Source organism: Panthera pardus, unplaced genomic scaffold, assembly GCF_024362965.1.
Source record: "Panthera pardus isolate Hobbes unplaced genomic scaffold, ASM2436296v1 HiC_scaffold_12, whole genome shotgun sequence".
NCBI classification, from domain to species: domain Eukaryota; kingdom Metazoa; phylum Chordata; class Mammalia; order Carnivora; family Felidae; genus Panthera; species Panthera pardus.
Window position 1 is genome coordinate 93,315,293 of NW_026526677.1, and position 16,716 is coordinate 93,332,008.

At 46.2% G+C, this 16,716-nt stretch overlaps 1 long non-coding RNA gene across 3 annotated transcripts in view; it reads right to left on the reverse strand.

Annotated features, from left to right (window-relative positions):
* Positions 1 to 11,727: 11,727 nt before the first annotated feature.
* Positions 11,728 to 16,716, reverse strand: part of LOC109257394 (uncharacterized) — a 29,704-nt gene continuing 24,715 nt past the window's right edge. For 2 of the 3 annotated variants that reach the window (XR_008421261.1, XR_008421262.1), the window contains one exon: positions 13,086 to 14,932. This is a non-coding gene — a long non-coding RNA (uncharacterized LOC109257394). Of the gene's footprint in view, positions 12,172 to 13,085; positions 14,933 to 16,716 lie in introns of those variants that run through there. The other variant, XR_002075964.2, reaches the window with a different exon arrangement.

Here is a 16,716-nt window from a genome sequence, read left to right on the forward strand (position 1 = left end):
GAAAAGGAAGTTTGGAAGTTAGCAGACAGAAGAGAGAGTAGCAGCAGGCAGGGAGGTTGGGGAAAGTTAAGCCTATGGAGAAAGAAGTTTGTTCTGATAGGGTTATGGTATCTAGGGGGAATGTGTGTGTGTGTGTGTGTGTGTGTGTGTGTGTGTGTGTGTGTGTGTGTTGAGGGAGAGAGTAGTTACCCCAGGCCAACTTGCTTGGCCTAGGGCCAGCACAGAGGCCAGAGAATGTGGCTGGGAATTTTCAGTGACCGAGCTGGGGGCTGTATAGGAGGCTTCTTGGTGGTCCAAAGCCTGCATGCCAGCTGGTAGTAGATGAAGCTGCTGGCATGTAATTGCCCAGGAGGGCAGTCTGAGGACAAACCTCCCCCCAATCCACACAGATTACTGCCACTGTCTGTCTCCCCAGTACGTTCGCATGTGCACACACCCACCCACACACCCACACATACATATCGCCCAGTCCATTTACATCCCCCTAGAGCCTGCAGCTCCTCTCCTCCATTACTCTCTCTGCCTGGACCTCTTCCCAGAGCACTGGTACACATTGAGCATATGTGTGTGTTTTGGGGAGGGGCAAGGAACTAACATCTGTCCTCCACCCCTACTAGGCTATGCCTGCGAATGGCCCAGCAGGGTCGCTGGCTTCAGAGTGAGGATGCCAGGGGGCAGTGACCCAGCCAGCAGGGGCCAGAGGGCCAAACAGTAGGGGGGATCAGAGAGCAAAGAGCAGACACCCGGCTGGAAAGCAGACAGCAGGAGCCTGCCCCCGGCAGGAGCCAGAGTTTGTTGGCTCGACCCCTGTAGCTGCTGAGATAATAAGCCAGGGCCCCCTGCCCAAGGGTACCCTTTCCCCCCAGGGCTCCAGTGGAGGAGCGTGCAGGGAGACACTTTGCAACACACTCCAGCAAGTCTGGAAATCTGGAGGCAACTGGGCAGAAATATCCACACCTCAGTCCAAACGGAACAACAATGACTGAGGGAGAAAGAGCTTTCTCAGTTCCTTTTATAAAACTTGGTATGGAGCAAGCACTCCGTAAATAGTGGTTTAGTGATTACATCTGATTAACGCCTAGTCCTCACAACTGCGCCCTCAGAGCCCACTAGCCTTCTCTGCCTGGCTGCCTCCACCCTACTCCCCTTCTTATATTATTTCTGAGGCCTGCTGTTATGAAGTACCACAAACTAGTGGCCTCACACAGCAGAAATTTATTCTCTCACAGTTCTGGAGGCTAGAAGTCTGAAGCCAGTGGGTCAGCAGGGCTATGCCCTGTCTGAAGGCTTTAGGGGGAATCCTTCCTTGCCTCTTCCAGCCTCTGGTGGGTGCTGGCAGTCCTTGGCTTTTACAGCATCACTCCAATCCCCGCTTCCATTTTCATATGGCATTCTTCTGTGTGTGTGTGTGTGTGTGTGTTATAAGGACAGCAGTCATTGGATTAGAGCCCACATCAGTACAGCATGACCTCCTCTTAATTATCTCTTCAAAGATCCTAATTCCAAATAAGCTCACATTCTGAAGTTCTGGGTGGATATCAATTTGGGAGGATATTATTCAACACAATGTGCCTTCTTTTCCTGTTTTTCTTTCTCCCTTTCCCCCTCTACTGTTCCTGATGCTCTCCTAGGGGCCCTATTTTGCTAGTTTTAAAAATAGTTTTGTTATTATAGGTATGATACATACGTGCACATGCAAAAATACCCAAGCAGAATAAGAGAGTATCAGATGGATGGTCAAAGTCCCCACCACTCTTAAGTCGTTCTTCATCCTATAGACCCATTTGCCTGGGGTAGCTACTGAAGGTTTCTTGTGTATCTTTCCAGACTTCTAAAAAGCATATCTCTATCTTTTTTAAAGCACAATTATCATCATACTATTTGTACTGTTTCACAGCTTGCTATTTTAAACTTATCAATATTTTTAGGGCATTGTTTCATGTCACTATATGCGTCTCCATCTTTTTTACTTCAATGACTGCCTAATATTCCATCGTGTGATTTATCATTCAATTGTAATCAGTCCCCTATTTATGGAAATTTGGATGGTTTCTTCTTTTTATAAATAAGCAAATCGACAAATAAACATACATGTATCTTTTCACGCATGCATATCTGTAGGGTAAATTCTCAGAAGTGAAGTTGTGGGGGCAAATAATAGCTAATGTTTATCGAGTGATTCTATTCCTTCAACCACCCAGCAGATGTTCACCACGCACCTACTATGCGCCAGATGTTTGGATGTGAGGGCTACCACTGTGAGAAAGATAAGACAAGAAATCTGGCCTGAGCATTCTGAAAGCATATTCTTGTGCAATTTTCGCAGGAAATTTATGAGGTAGGTACTGTTCTCTCAAATTTTCAGATTAGGAAACTGGGCCTAAGAAAGGATAGTATGTAATTTTACTTAAGTAAACTGCCCAAAGTCACTCAGGAAAGCTTTTGAGCAGAGGAGTAACGTAATCTGGCTTATTTTAAACAGGATTTCTCTGGCTACTATGGTAGGAATACACAGAAGATGGGCAAAGGTAGAGAAGGGAAAACAAAACAGAATGCTTTTGCAATAACACAGTCAAGTGATGATGGTGATTAGGACCAGTCGTGATGAACAATAGCCAGATTCTGGATGTATTTTGAAATTAGAGCTGGCAAGATTTTACTGAGGTTGGGGAAACTCAGATTCAATGCATAATCTCAGGAAATTTCTCAGGAAATCTCAGGAAACCTAATTTCCTGTTAAGTTTGAGATGCATGTTCAAAATCTTGGTGGTGTCATCACATGGGCAGTTGGATGGATGACCTAGTCTGGAAGTTCAGAGGAACAGTCTAGGCTAGGGATATGAATTTGAGAGTCCTCATCATACAAATAGTATATGAAGCCACAGAACAAGATGAGATCATTAGAGGAGGTAGAAAAAACATGGACAAGTCCAAGGACTGGGCCTTTGGGTACTCTAACATTTAGAATTTAGGGAGTTGAGGATGAAGTGAAAAGAAAACTAAAAAGGGACCAGAGACCTAAGAAGGAATCTGGGAGAATGTGATGTCCTGGAACGCAAGTTAAGAAAGGGGAACCCAGGGGCGCCTGGGTGGCTCAGTTGGTTAAGCGTCCGACTTCGGCTCAGGTCATGATCTCACAGTCCGTGAGTTCAAGCCCCACGTCGGGCTCTGTGGTGACAGCTCGGAGCCTGCAGCCTGCTTTGGATTCTGTGTCTCCCTTTCTCTGCCCCTCCCCTGCTCATGCTCTGTCTCTCTCTGCCTTAAAAATAAGTAAAAACATTTAAAAATTTTTTTAAAAAAAGAAAGGGGAACCCAGGGGACAGAGGAGGGATCAACACTAAGTGGGGTAAGATCAATTAGGATGGAGACAAAGATGAACCACTGGATTTAGTAACGTGGAGGCCACTGTTGGCCATGTGAAAAGCAGTTTTGGTGGGTTGGTGGAGACAAAATCTAATTGGAGTGGATTCAAGAGTAAATGCAAGGAAAGAAATTAGTTTTGCTGAAATGAGAAGATTCATATGGAGATGGCTGGAAAAAAGTGGGATAAGAAATATCTTTACAAAGATATAAATTTGACTGAAATTACCTAATAGGGAAAGGAAATCCATGATGTAAAGAGGGAGAGCTCCTGGAGCAATGTCCTCAAATAGGAGAGAGGATGAAGTCTAGTCCATAAGTAAACAGGTTCAAGTAGTTAGTAACATCGTTCATCCACAGTAACAGACAAAGGGTAGGGTGTGTGGACACATACAAATAGGTGGTAAGGTGTGGTTGGAGCCAGTGGGAGCTCTCTTCTGATGGTTTCTCAATTGCCCATGAAATGGGAAGCAAAGTTATCAGCTAAGAATGAAGATAGGGAAAGAGGTGTGGACAGTTTGAGAAGAGATGAGAGTGTATGAGAGTTGTGTGGGAAAGCAGAAGACTTAACGACTGAGGAAAAACAATATAACTGCTAGACAGCAGTAGAGGACTGCTTGAGGTTAGTAATCATGAATTAAAAGTGAGACAACTGTGCATGATTTTGTATTTTTTTTCCAGGTCCATTCAGGTGCTTGGGTGCAGGTACAGAAGAGGTAGAGAGTTGGATTTGACCAAATTTGTGCATTAGCCAAACAAGCTTATAGAAGTGAGAGTCATGGGGGAAGTTGAGAATGTATGCAAGAAACCAATCATGATGATTGATGATGGGAATTTATGCTGAGGAAAAAGGAAAATAGAAGGGTGCCTGGGTGGCTCAGTCAGTTGAGGGTCTGACTCTTGATATCAGCTCAGGTCATGATCCCAGGGTCATGGGATCAAGTCCTGAATCAAGGCCCCATGCTGAGTTTGGAGCCTGCTTAAGATTCTCTCTCTCTCTCTTCTCTCTCTCTCTCTCTCTCTTCTCTCTCTCTCTCTCTCTTCTCTCTCTCTCTCTCCTCCTGCCCTTCTTCCCTGCTTGCACGTGTGTGCACACTCCCTCCCTAAAATAAAATTTTAAAAAAGTGAAGTAGAGCCATGAGTTGATAAACCAAAAAAGTGATAGTGAAAAGGAGTTGAAATCAATGGGAAAAATTGATCAAAGGATTATGTTGATGGGGTCTAAGGTTTGTGGGAACTGGAATATCAGAAGAAGTGAACAGGAAAAAATAGGAGATGCTGATTAAAAATGAGAATGCTTGAAATTAAGATTATGGCTAATTAAGATTATTCGTTTATTGGTTATGACAAGGTCCACCAGGGTATGACCACAGGAATTAATGGCTAGGGTAGAGCAGACAACAAGATTGTGGTAGGAGAGATCAAGAGACTGAGCTGCAAAGGTACTGGATGGATCATCTAAGTGGCTATTAAAACCATCAAGAATTAGAGCAAGGGAAGAGCTAATGAGGGACAGTAAGCTGGGAGCTAAACCCCACAAGCAACAAGGTGGTATGCCCAGGAGGAGGTAGTGGGTGGTCCTGAGATGGTGGGTGAGTCTTATGACATTAGAGTCAAACTTGGAGAGTTTTTTAGGGAGGAGGGTGGGTGAATGGTTCAGATTCGACAATGAAGAGCAAGGAGTATGTTTATCCCCCTCTAGGACCAGTGGTACAGGTCTGCGGAGGAAAAAAGCCACCTCATTTTTATGTCCTTTAGTAACTTGAAAAGTTTTCATCATGTAGATCTTGAACACTCCTTGTTTGTTTATTCCAATGTTTATTATTGTTGTGTTTCAATTGTATACAGGATCTTTCTTTTAAATATATATTTTTTTAACATTTGCTTAATTTTGAGGGAGAAAGACAGAGTGTGAGTGGCAGGGGCGGAGAGAGAGGGAGACACAGAACCCAAAGCAGGCTCCAGGTTCTGAGCTGTCAGCATAGAGCCCGAGTCAGGATTTGAACCCACAAGCCACACAAGCCACATGAGCCGTGAGATCATGACCTGAGCCAAAGTCCGCTCAACTGACTGAGCCACCCAGGCGCCCCAATTCAGGATCTTTCTTTTGAACTCTTTCTAACTTCTTCATATCCCCCTTAAACTCTGAACCCCAGAATGCTTGGGTGGCTCAGTCCATTAAGCATCTGACTCAATTTCAGCTCAGGTCATGATTTCACGGTTTGTCAGTTCAAGCTCCATGTCTGGGATTCCACACTGACAGTGAAGAGCCTGCTTGGGATTCATTCTCTCTCTCTCTCTCTCTCTCTCTGTCTCAAAATTAATAAACTTTAAAAAAAACCTCTGAAACCCAAGGTGAGCATGCCACTGCCGTGAGTTTTTGAGAGGCATTTCATCAGTTCTGTACCTCCTGCCCATCTCCAGTGCCATGGCCTCACTATCTTTCATTCTGACAATTGCAAACGAACTCCCTGCATCTACTCTCCCAGTGAGAATCCATTCTCCACACTGCTGCTTAGGGGAGTTGTCCTATGGTTGTTCAACCCCCATTTAGTAAGCACCTACCAAGTACCGAGCTACATACTTAGCTCTAATGTTCAAAACTGATCATGTCGCTCACTCGAGAATTATAATGGCTCCTCAGTTCCTATGGGGTAGATCCCATATTCGTGGCACACCATTATGGCCATAGTCTGGATGCTATCTGTCTTTCCTCCTCCCCCCTGGCCATCTATATCCCACCACCAAGCTACCTTATTTCTGTAAAGGGTGGTGTTTCCCATCACCTCTTCCTGAAATGCCCTTTCCTCTCCATCTCCACCTGCTGGATTCCTTTTCTCCTGGCAATCCAGCTTTAGTCACCTGGTTAATGGAGCCTTCCCTGACTCTCCCACATAGACTACAGTGTTTCCCCAGACCATTGGTTTATTCCCCTACTGTATAACTTAACATACGATGTTTTAATTATTTGCTTACATGTCTATCTTCCCCCATAAGCTCCAAGTTCTCCTTAAAGAATAGGGACTATATCTTATCTTTGCACCGCTGGTGCCTAACTTAATGGGTAGCATATAGTCAGTGTTCATTTAATGTTAAGGAAAACATGAATTACAATAGATAACATTTATTTTTTTTTATGTTTATTTAGTTTTGAGAGAGGGAGACAGAGCATGAGCAGGGAAGGGACAGAGAGAGATGGGGACACAGAATTTGAAGCAGGCTCCAGGCTCTGAGCTGTCAGCACAGAGCCCGACACAAGGCTTGAACCCATGAGCTATGGGATCATGACCCGAGCCGAAGTCTGACACTAATCGACTGAGCCACCCAGGCGCCCCACAATGGATAACATTGATTGCAAGCTTACTCTCACCAGGGCTGTTCTAAGTGCTTTATTCATGTAATTCTCCTAAAACTCTATGAACGGGTACTGTTATTACACTCGTTTTACATATGGAGAGATTGAGGCACAGAGTGATTAAGTTGCCCAAAGTTACTTGGCTTAACTCAGGCTAAGGCTACAGCTGTGTGCTTAGTATATCACAACTCTGCAAAAGACCTGCATCTGAGGATATCAGAAGGAAGACACCCCCACTTCCTCGTCCAACATTCTATGCTTACGTGTAATTCTAGTAACAGAATAACTTCACACTCGTGTTGTTGAGTATAATCAACTAAGACATTCATATCTTTTCCTTCCATTCTGTTTTTTGTTCCTAAATGCCCTAGTCCCTGGTACCTACCATTATAATTCTGCTGCTTTTTGTATTTGCTCATTTCTGTAATTCTGACACTTTTACAGCTTCAGGGAACCCAGAAATGGACTCTGTTCTCTCTCTCTCTCTCTCTCTCTCTCTCTCTCTCTCTCTCTCTCCATGAGTATCAAATTCACAAAGGAAGAGACTAATTAAGATCTTCAATTCCTCCACATCCAACAGAGGATATCCCATTTTTCAATTAAAGATGACTGTTCCCTTGCCTCTAAGGATTTACATTCAGAAGGAAATGCTTTTGCATTAAATATATGTGAACGGTTTTCCACTTTACACTACTAAGTCTTTATTCCCTGTGTTACTTTGGTTGCTTGTGTGTGTATTCATAGATTTGTTTATATTTACCTTGAATACCATAACTATCTCCTGTATTTGCAGAGAGCCCTCTATCCTGGAGTCCCTCCATCCACCGTTCTACATGGATCTTTGGTTTTCTATACCATAAGGGGTTTCTTTTTATGACATATCCTGGAGCTCAGTTCCTTGGAATGAAGATGACGACGAGATCTCTGTGGGTCCCACAAAGAAGCACAGTCTGACCAAGGAAAGTTCAGCTTCACTGTGACCTCATTCCCCATCTCCACGATGAGTAGAGAATCACCTAGATTTTAAGAGCAGCAGAGAAGTCACTATTCTGACCAGTAATGGGAACCTTCCTTCCTCCCTCCCTCCCTCCCTCCCTCCCTCCCTCCCTCCCTTCCTTCCTTCCTTCTTTCCTTCCTTCCTTCCTTTCCTTTCATGTGCCCTTCTTCTTTTCCCATGGCTTCTCTGCCATGTCCTCTCCCCTTCCATTTTCTCTACTCCCATCTTGCTGCCTGTTTATTTTTAAAGCCTTACCTCCTAGGTCCTGATTGCATAGCTCATAAATATTCAACATTTCCTAGAAGCAACCTCTGAATGATATTTCACCGCTCAGTGTTGTTCCTTCATCTAATCAGAAATGGGGCTAGACTTTTCTCAGGGTCACCTGCCTCCACCCCTGAGCCCTGCACTTATCAGTATGGGTGCCTTACTTTCCTCTCCATGATCTTAATCATAAAGGGATTGCCCACTGAGACTTTGGAGCTCCTCACTGGCTCCAGCCTTGATAGGCCCTGAGACCCCTATCTCTCAATGTGAGAATTCTCAAATATTCTACGATGAGAAGGTTTACCTATTCTAGGGTAATAACCCTGGCATAAGAAGAGGAGAAGGAAATATAGGAACAGATCTGGAGTTATGATCGGAGTAGAAAAATTACAAGCATTCTGCTTGACCCACAGAAGACATTTAGCAAATATTTTCATCGTGCTGAATGATTTCCTATATGCATATAAAAATGGAAAGAGGGGTGCCTGGGTGGCTCAATCAGTTGAGCATCCTGACTTCGGTTCAGGTCATGGACTCGTGGTTCATGGGTTTGGACCCCGTGTCAGACTCTGTGCTGACGGCTTTGGAGCCTGCAGCCTGCTTCGGATTCTGTGTCTCCCTCTCTCTGCCCCTCCCCCACTTGTGCTTGTTCTCTCTCTCTCTCTCTCTCTCTCTCCCCCCCCCAAAATAAATAAATAAACATTTTTAAAAATAGAAAGAAAAATAAACTGAAATATAAGCAATATTTGGTTAGGTGTGAGGGAATATCTACAATGTTTCCATCTTTTCTCCATTTAACAATATTTTGTTAATTAATAGTGGACAATATAAAAGTATAATTTTTAAAAAACAATTAATGTTTATTTATTTTTGAAGGAAAGAGAGACAGAGCGCAAGCAGGGGAGGGGCAGAGAGAAGGAGACACAGAATCTGAAGTAGGCTCCAGGCTCTGAGTTGTCAGCACAGAGTCCTATGTGGGGCTCAAACCCACAAGCCATGAGATTGTGACCTGAGCCAAAGTCAGACGCCTACTGACTGAGCTACCCAGGTGCCCCTAAAATTATCATTTTTAAAGTGTTAAGTAGAGGAAGGAAGACAGGGAGGTTATGGGTCCAGGACTCTCCTCAGGACATAAAGCCCCTGCTTCAGTGGGCATGAATGTAGGAGCAGCCCAACCCAGGCAGCAGCCAATCTCAACTTTCCTCCACTGGTTTGGAAAAAGGCCCAGCAAAGCCACCACTCTCTTCATGGGGGAAAGGAGTGAACAGAGATGAGGGAATAGGACATAAATGCAAGGAATCCAAGAGTGGTAGGTCCCTTTGCAAATATCCTCCCCAAACGTCCCTCTATGACATTTCAAACAGACCTTATCCAGCCTTGGCTTGAATCCTTCCAGAGACAGGGAGCTTAAAGGCTGGCAGGGAAGCCTAGTCCATGATGAGGCAGCTCCAACAAAGAGAACAGCTCTTTTCTGTGGATATCTGCTACAGACCTAGCTTTGTCTCTAGCTGAAGTATTGGTCAGGAAGTGGTTCGGAAGAGAAATGGGATCAAGGAACAGAGATGGAATCCAAGAATCAAAGGAAAAGAAATCTCTCGTTATGATTTCAATAACAGTTGAGACACTGGAGACTGAGAGCCAAGTTCCCCTTTTTAACATTGCCATGAGCCATCTCTGCCCAAAACCCACAAGAAGACCTAGATTGGCAGAGGTTGGGGATAGTGTGAACAGCAATGACTTGGGCCAGTGTCCAAAGAAGCAGCTTCATGGCCCCCTTTTGGGCCCTATTTTGGCACCGCTTAGGTTGGAGAGGGGAGTGAGGAAATATTCTATGGGACTATTTCAAAAGGCTAGGGCTGCTGTCAGAGGAAGCTGTAAAAGTGTGTGTGTGAGGGGGGAGGGTCGGTGTGGGGACAGGGCCCATGTGTTTTGGGCTCTATTAACTAACTCCCTCCCATCCATCACAGCCTCCCCCCGGGGCCGCTGCAGCCCTGGCAGCTGGGTCACCCCGGGGAGGCTGGGCTGGGGGTCCCTAAAGGGAGCCAGGCTTCAGGCAGAGGAGCGGAGACACATGTGTGCCTGGCTGGGTTGGGGCTGGCGCCTCATTGAGAAGGGGGCTCTCCAAGCTGGGCTTCATTAGGGCAGTGGCACTAATAGGGGAGGGGGTGCAGGGGGCTGGGCTGACAGCCAATTACTTGCTCGTCTGCATTATGGATTAACCCATCTGGGCCTGGGAGATTGGCTCTGAAAGGGGCACAAAAGGGGGGGCGTGACCACAATCACACACTGAATTATCCTGTCTGAGCGCAATTGTCCACCAACAAACGGGGCCTCAGGATGGGTGACCCCCTTGGGTTCTCTCCTTCCCCCACCCCTCACCCCACAAGAAGAGCCAGAGATAAACTGCTGCCTGGTTAAAAGGCAGGGTCTGGGACAAGGACAACAAGGATGCGGGTCCAGAGAGGCAGGGGATTTAGGGGAGGAGGCTGGGTTTGGGATGAAGTCAGAGAAGCCAGGAGCCAAGCAAAAGTTCTCCCAACAGACTTTTGTACTTCACTCCTCTACCTCAGAGGGAAAGCGTGACCTAAGAAGTTCCCCCATCTGAAATATGGAACAGAACCAGAGAGTAGAGGGTCTCAGCAGAGTCTAGGGAAAAGAATGAAAGGAAGGGCCCTCAGAGTCAGGTGTCTCACATCTCACCCATCACCTCTTCTAAGGCTAATTGATTCCAGACATGAATAAGGGGTCCTCAGATGGGGTCTTGGAGGACCCCTGCCCTGCTCTGGCATCTCTGATGCTCTCCCAGTGGGAGTGCCCGCACCCTCCCCCCACACCTCCTCCTCCAGGAGTAAGCCCAGGAGCAGGGTGAAGGAGAGAAGAATGGGAGGGGGCGGCAGGCAGGGGGGCTCTCTCTGGCTAATCCCCTCATTACCATCTCATAATCAGAATCACGCTTTCAATGTAAATGGGGATGTTAAATATTGGTTTCTCTAGGCACAAGCTCCTTTGGAGAAAATTACTGATGCTCCCCTTTTGCCAGTGCTGGCCAGCTCCCACAGTGAGGGGGGTGGTGTGGAACATTAGCGAGGGCTGGGGGCTTCAGTGTCCAGTTGGTGGGGAAGGTGGAGATGTCTGACAAGACAGGGCAGACAGATTTGGTTTTCGTTGGCCTGGGCAGCCTCCATTTCCGTGATTCTGCAGAAGAAACTCATCCAGAGGAAACTGGCTCATTTCAAGCTCACCAAGACTTTGTTGGAGCTGGTTGGCTTCTGGTCTCACACCACTCTTGACTGGAAGAAATCAATATGGAGTTGCAGATCCCAAAGTCAGATTACTGGGGTAAGGGAGGTATGTTCATCAGGGAGCTCAGGCGCTGTTGCCCATTGCTAGACCCGCCTGGCACACCCCAGGGGGAAGTGACCTGGACTCTCCTTCCAGCCATTTCCAGATACAGAGCACATCAAGTTACAAAAGCTTTTAAATGGAAAGCTTCGGGGGCGCCTGGGTGGCGCAGTCGGTTAAGCGTCCGACTTCAGCCAGGTCACGATCTCGCGGTCCGTGAGTTCGAGCCCCGCGTCGGGCTCTGGGCTGATGGCTCAGAGCCTGGAGCCTGCTTCCGATTCTGTGTCTCCCTCTCTCTGCCCCTCCCCCGTTCATGCTCTGTCTGTCTCTCTCTGTCTGTCTCTCTCTGTCTGTCTCTCTCTGTCCCAAAAATAAATAACAAAAAAAATAAATAAATAAATAAATGGAAAGCTTTGCGCCTGTCCTTTTACATCAGTCCCATGAAATAGGTATATGGCCGTTATCATTCCCAACTGGCAGGCTCGGCGTCCTCAAGCAACTCACTCAGGTTCACACGGATGGTCCATGGCAAAGTCATACTGTAACATGGTTCTTCTGAGTCCAGCCTCATTGTACCACACTCCAGCCTTTAAAACTGAGGCTACTGGCTACTGCTCGTATGCCACTTGTGGGGGCACAGAGGACACTTGGGGTGTCTGTAGTCTGACCATAGAAGTATGTGCCCGGAGGGGTAGGTACAGGGGGCTCATGCAGAGGCCATTTTCTGTTCTTCTCTATCAGCATGGTTAGGACACAAGGCCACAGACTGATGGAGAGGCCATCACACTGCCTGTCCTCTCTGTTCAGGATCTCCATCCCTCATTGCCTCCTCTCTACCCCAGGTTCAAAACTGGGAATGAAAGAACAACTATTTATTATTTTTAATTATTTTTAATGTTTGTTTATTTTTGAGAGGGGGTGTGTGTGGAGGGGCAGAGACACACACACACAGAACGGGAAGCAGGCTCCAGGCTCTGAGCTGTCACCACAGAGCCCCATCCAGGGCTCAAACTGGTGAACTGCAAGATCATGACCTGAGCCCAAGTAGAAGGCAACTGAGCCACCCGGGCGCCCCAAGAATGAAAGAAAGTATTGTCCATATTAATAATGGTGGCTTCTTCTCAGGTTTGCTTAGCATTTTACAGTTCACAAAGTCCTTTTCGTGTGTTATATGATTAGATTCTTGTAACCACCTCATGACCTAGCACCGTTGCTTAATGCTTAAGGACACAGGTTCTAGAGTCCCACTGTGGGTTTACTACACAGGCCTTCGTAGCTGGGTCATCCCAAGCAGGTAGCTAGGTGACCTCAGGTAGGTTATGTCCCATTCCCTGCCTCAATGTCCTTATCTATGGAATACAGATGATAACAACAGCCTACTTCCTAGAGTTGCTGGGGACAATAAAAGAGATTACAGGGGCGCCTGGGTGGCTCAGTTGGTTGGGCAACCAAGATTTCGGCTCAGGTCATGATCTCACAGTTAGTGAGTTCGAGTCCCGCATTGGGCTCTGTGCTGACAGCTCAGAGCCTGAAGCCTGCTTCAGATTCTGTGTCTCCCCCTCTCTCTACGCCTCCCCTGCTCACGCTCTGTGTCTCTCTGTCTCTCAGTAATAAATAAACATTAGAAAAAAATTTTAAAAGAGATTACACATCCCACCTGCTTAGGGTCTGGCATATACTAGGTTCTCAATCAGGGTTAGCCAGTTTGAAGGGGGTAATAAGGAGTATGACCCAATTTTACAGATGCAGAGACTGAGGCTCAGATTACCAGGAATTTGTTTAAGGTTACTCAGTTGATAACGACAGAGCTGATTTTTAATTCCAGGTGGGAATGGAATCTGCAGGTGGTCTGGGACTCCTACCCAAACGTTCCTCAAGGTGAAAAGAAAAGGGGCGGTCGATCTTCTGGGGTCCTTTGTTGTGTTGTGGTTGGCAAGGGCAGGTTCTTTTTCCGTTTAGCCAGGTTAGGCACACGCGGAGGAAGGAGAAGCGAGTCCCCCACTGTGGCCAGCGTGCGCCGGCAGCGACCCCTCCTCTCCCCGGCCGGAGGCGGTGAATGGAGCCAGGGGCACCATGTGGCTTGCGCTAAGCCTCTCCTGAAAAGAGAGGGCGGGAGATGCCTTCGGAGGGCCCCCTCCGGGGCCTCGGAGATGGCTTCCGCTGCTCAGCTCCCTCCGTTTAGCTTTCTCCTCATTAACTCCCCGGCCTCATTAATCAGCCCCGATGAAATGCGCCCCCGGGAACACTGCCGGCCAGCTCCGCCGTTTGGCGCTTTAATTATCCTCCCAGCGGGAGGAGGCGGGGTGGGCGAGGTGCTCGCGCGGACGGACGGACGCGCGCGCGCGCACACACACACACACACACACACACACACACACACACACCAGTCGGGGCGCGTGCACACACACCGATCCTCCCGCACGTTCGCGTGCACACACCAGCCCGCGGATGGCCAAGGCCAAGCAGGTCCTGGGTCGTGACCCAGCCAGGGCAGCAGACACCGGGCTCGGTTCCCAGGAAGCTCCATCAGCCCCAGGCAGCGCTAGCTTCTACTGGGCATCTGTCGAAGGAGTACTATAGAGTTGTCATTTACATCAAGTCCCCTTCCTACAAGGGAAGGGAGAACTTCTGTCCAAAAAAGTCCTCAAACCTTCAACTCTTTAGTCTAATTTCATTTACTCATCAAACCCTCGCTGCCCCGCCTGCTGTGTGCTGTGGTTTCAGGTGCTGGAGACACAGACACAGTGGCTGGTTAGGCTTCAGGGAGTTCCCACACCATCCAGGAGGGAGACAAATGGAAAAAAATCCAATACAACTTGAAAACGCAGCAACAAAAACAAAAACCCACCATGGCAAGGTGATGTTCTTAAAAGAAAGTATAGGATGCTACAGAAGTGCAGAAAAGGACCTGGAAAGAGGCCAGGGCACGCCAAAAAAAAAAAAAAAAAGGTTTTTCCTGAGAGGATCACAGCTGGAAGTGGGACGAAAAGTCTAAGTGGGAGTTAGGTGGTGCCGGAGTAGTGCAAACAGCAAATACAGAGGACAAAATACAGGCAGCACTGTGTGTGCAAAGCCCTGTGGGTAATTTGATCTGGTTGGAGCACAGGGTCCTGACCACGGGACAGCACCCAGGTGATGAGGGGCTTTGTGTGCTATGCAAAGGAAGTTGACTTAGATCTAACCTAAACGCAACGGAGGAGTTACAGACGGATTTTAAAGCCAGACAGTGACATGATTAGACTAATGTTCTCGAAAAACCTCTTTGCCAGCGAGGAAGAGGATTTGGAGGAGGACAGGAATGGAGGCAGGGAGGCCAATTAACAAGTTAGGTGACTGACGTGGTGTGGGAGGAGAAAGAAGAGGGGGGGTTTCAAATATTCCCAAGTTTCCTCTGTAAAGGGTGGTTGTGGGAATTGGGAGGAAGATTATGTTGAGATATTCCAAGGTGTCTGACTCAACTCAAATTAGAGGGAAGGCTGACTCCAGCTACTTCTGCCCTTGTGGGAGGCAACCAGGAGATTTATCTTCCAGGCCTAGGTAAGTAAATTACCTCATCGGCTTTCTCGTCCATAAGATGAAACACGGATTGGATGGGGTTTACAAACTCACACCTGTAGGGTCCAAGGAAGATAAAAGGAAAAGATCTAAGCAGACCAGGGTGAGAATAGGTGCCCACTAAGAGGGCAGTGCCCTTCAACCACAGACTACTCCAGCCATGCTGGAAAGAGGCTCAGGATTGCCAGATGATCTATAGGAAAAGCCAGAGCTCAGTATTTTTTTTAAGATTAAAAAAAAATTGTTAAAAGTAATCTCTACACCCAACATGGGGCTTGAACTCACAATCCTAAAATCAAAACTCCCATGCTCTACCGATGAAGCCAGCCAGGTGCTAGAGCTCAGTGTTTTTAATATGGTATCTCCTAATTTAAAAATACCCATGCAATTAAAACATACTTGGTTTGAAACATATCAAATATATTGAAGTCCATGAATTTGTAAAGATATATTTTTAGGTTTATTTATTTATTTTGAGAGAATGCAAACAGAGGAGGGACAGAGAGAGAGGGAGACAGAGAGAATCCCAAGCAGCTCCCTGCTATCGACACACTGAGCCAAAGCTGGTCGTACAGGGCTTGATCTCAGGAACCCCATGAGATCATGACCTGAACCAAAATCCAGAGTTGGAGGCTTAACTGCCTGAGCCACCGAGGTGCCCCCATAATTTTATATACATACATATATAATTACATTTATATTTATATATTTAAATCACTGCTCACCTTTAGATGATGCTAAGTAATCAACTTGTTATTTTGAGAAAGAGTGAAGAGAGAATCAAGCATTTATCCTACCTTTCCTATTCAGAATGTATCTCAGGATAAACAAATCGTCTATGACAGGTTTTCTTTTTGCTTTTTTTTCCCTTAATGCTTATTCATCAATTTTTGAGAGAGAGACAAGAGCATAGCTGGGGAGGAACAGAGAGAGGGAGACACAGAATCTGAAGCAGGCTCCAGGCTCTGAGCTGTCAGCACAGAGCCCGATGCGGGGCTCGAACTCACGAACTATGAGATCATGACCTGAGCTGAAAGTCAGACACTTAACCAACTGAGCCATCCAGGCACCCTGATGACAGGTTTTCTTTACAGAAGTATTCCAGCTAATAAATGAAGATGGAATCACAGAATTAGAATGTCACAATTTGGCAATCCTTAATGAAATAATGGGTCTGGGTAATAATCATTGCTGGATGCTAATATAACAACACAACAACAAAACAGACAAGCAGCCATTACTCTTGGGACAAACGATATTGCCTATGAAGTATTCGTGCAACAACAACAACAACAACAACAACAACAACAACAACAAACCCAGACATTAATTGATTGGGCTTCTATATCTGGCAACCAATTTACAGAAAATATAGGGGCAGAAGAACATGTTAAATGACACCATAGGGATACATTCTCACAAAATCCAGACTATGGGAAATTCTACAGAACAAATGACTCAGTTTTTCAACAAATAAATTGCAAGGGAAAAAGAGAGATTACGTGGAGAACATCAGGTTCAAAGAGTCATTGCACAGTACAGACTCATTTGGATTCTAATTTGAACGACAATACCAATGAAGAAAAATAATTGAGACAAGTGGGGAAGTTTGAACGTTGGTTATAGAGGATATATTTTAGGTTGATAATGGTGTTGTCATTACATTATGTAATGAGTCCTTACTTTTTAGAACTACATTGAAATATTTACAGAAGAAATATGATTTCCAAGATTTGCTTTCAAATCATGAGGGGAGTGTGGGGGTATAGATGATGGAGGTTGCCTTTCAATGGATAAGAGCTGAGGCTTGGTGATGGATATACAGGGCTATTCTATTATT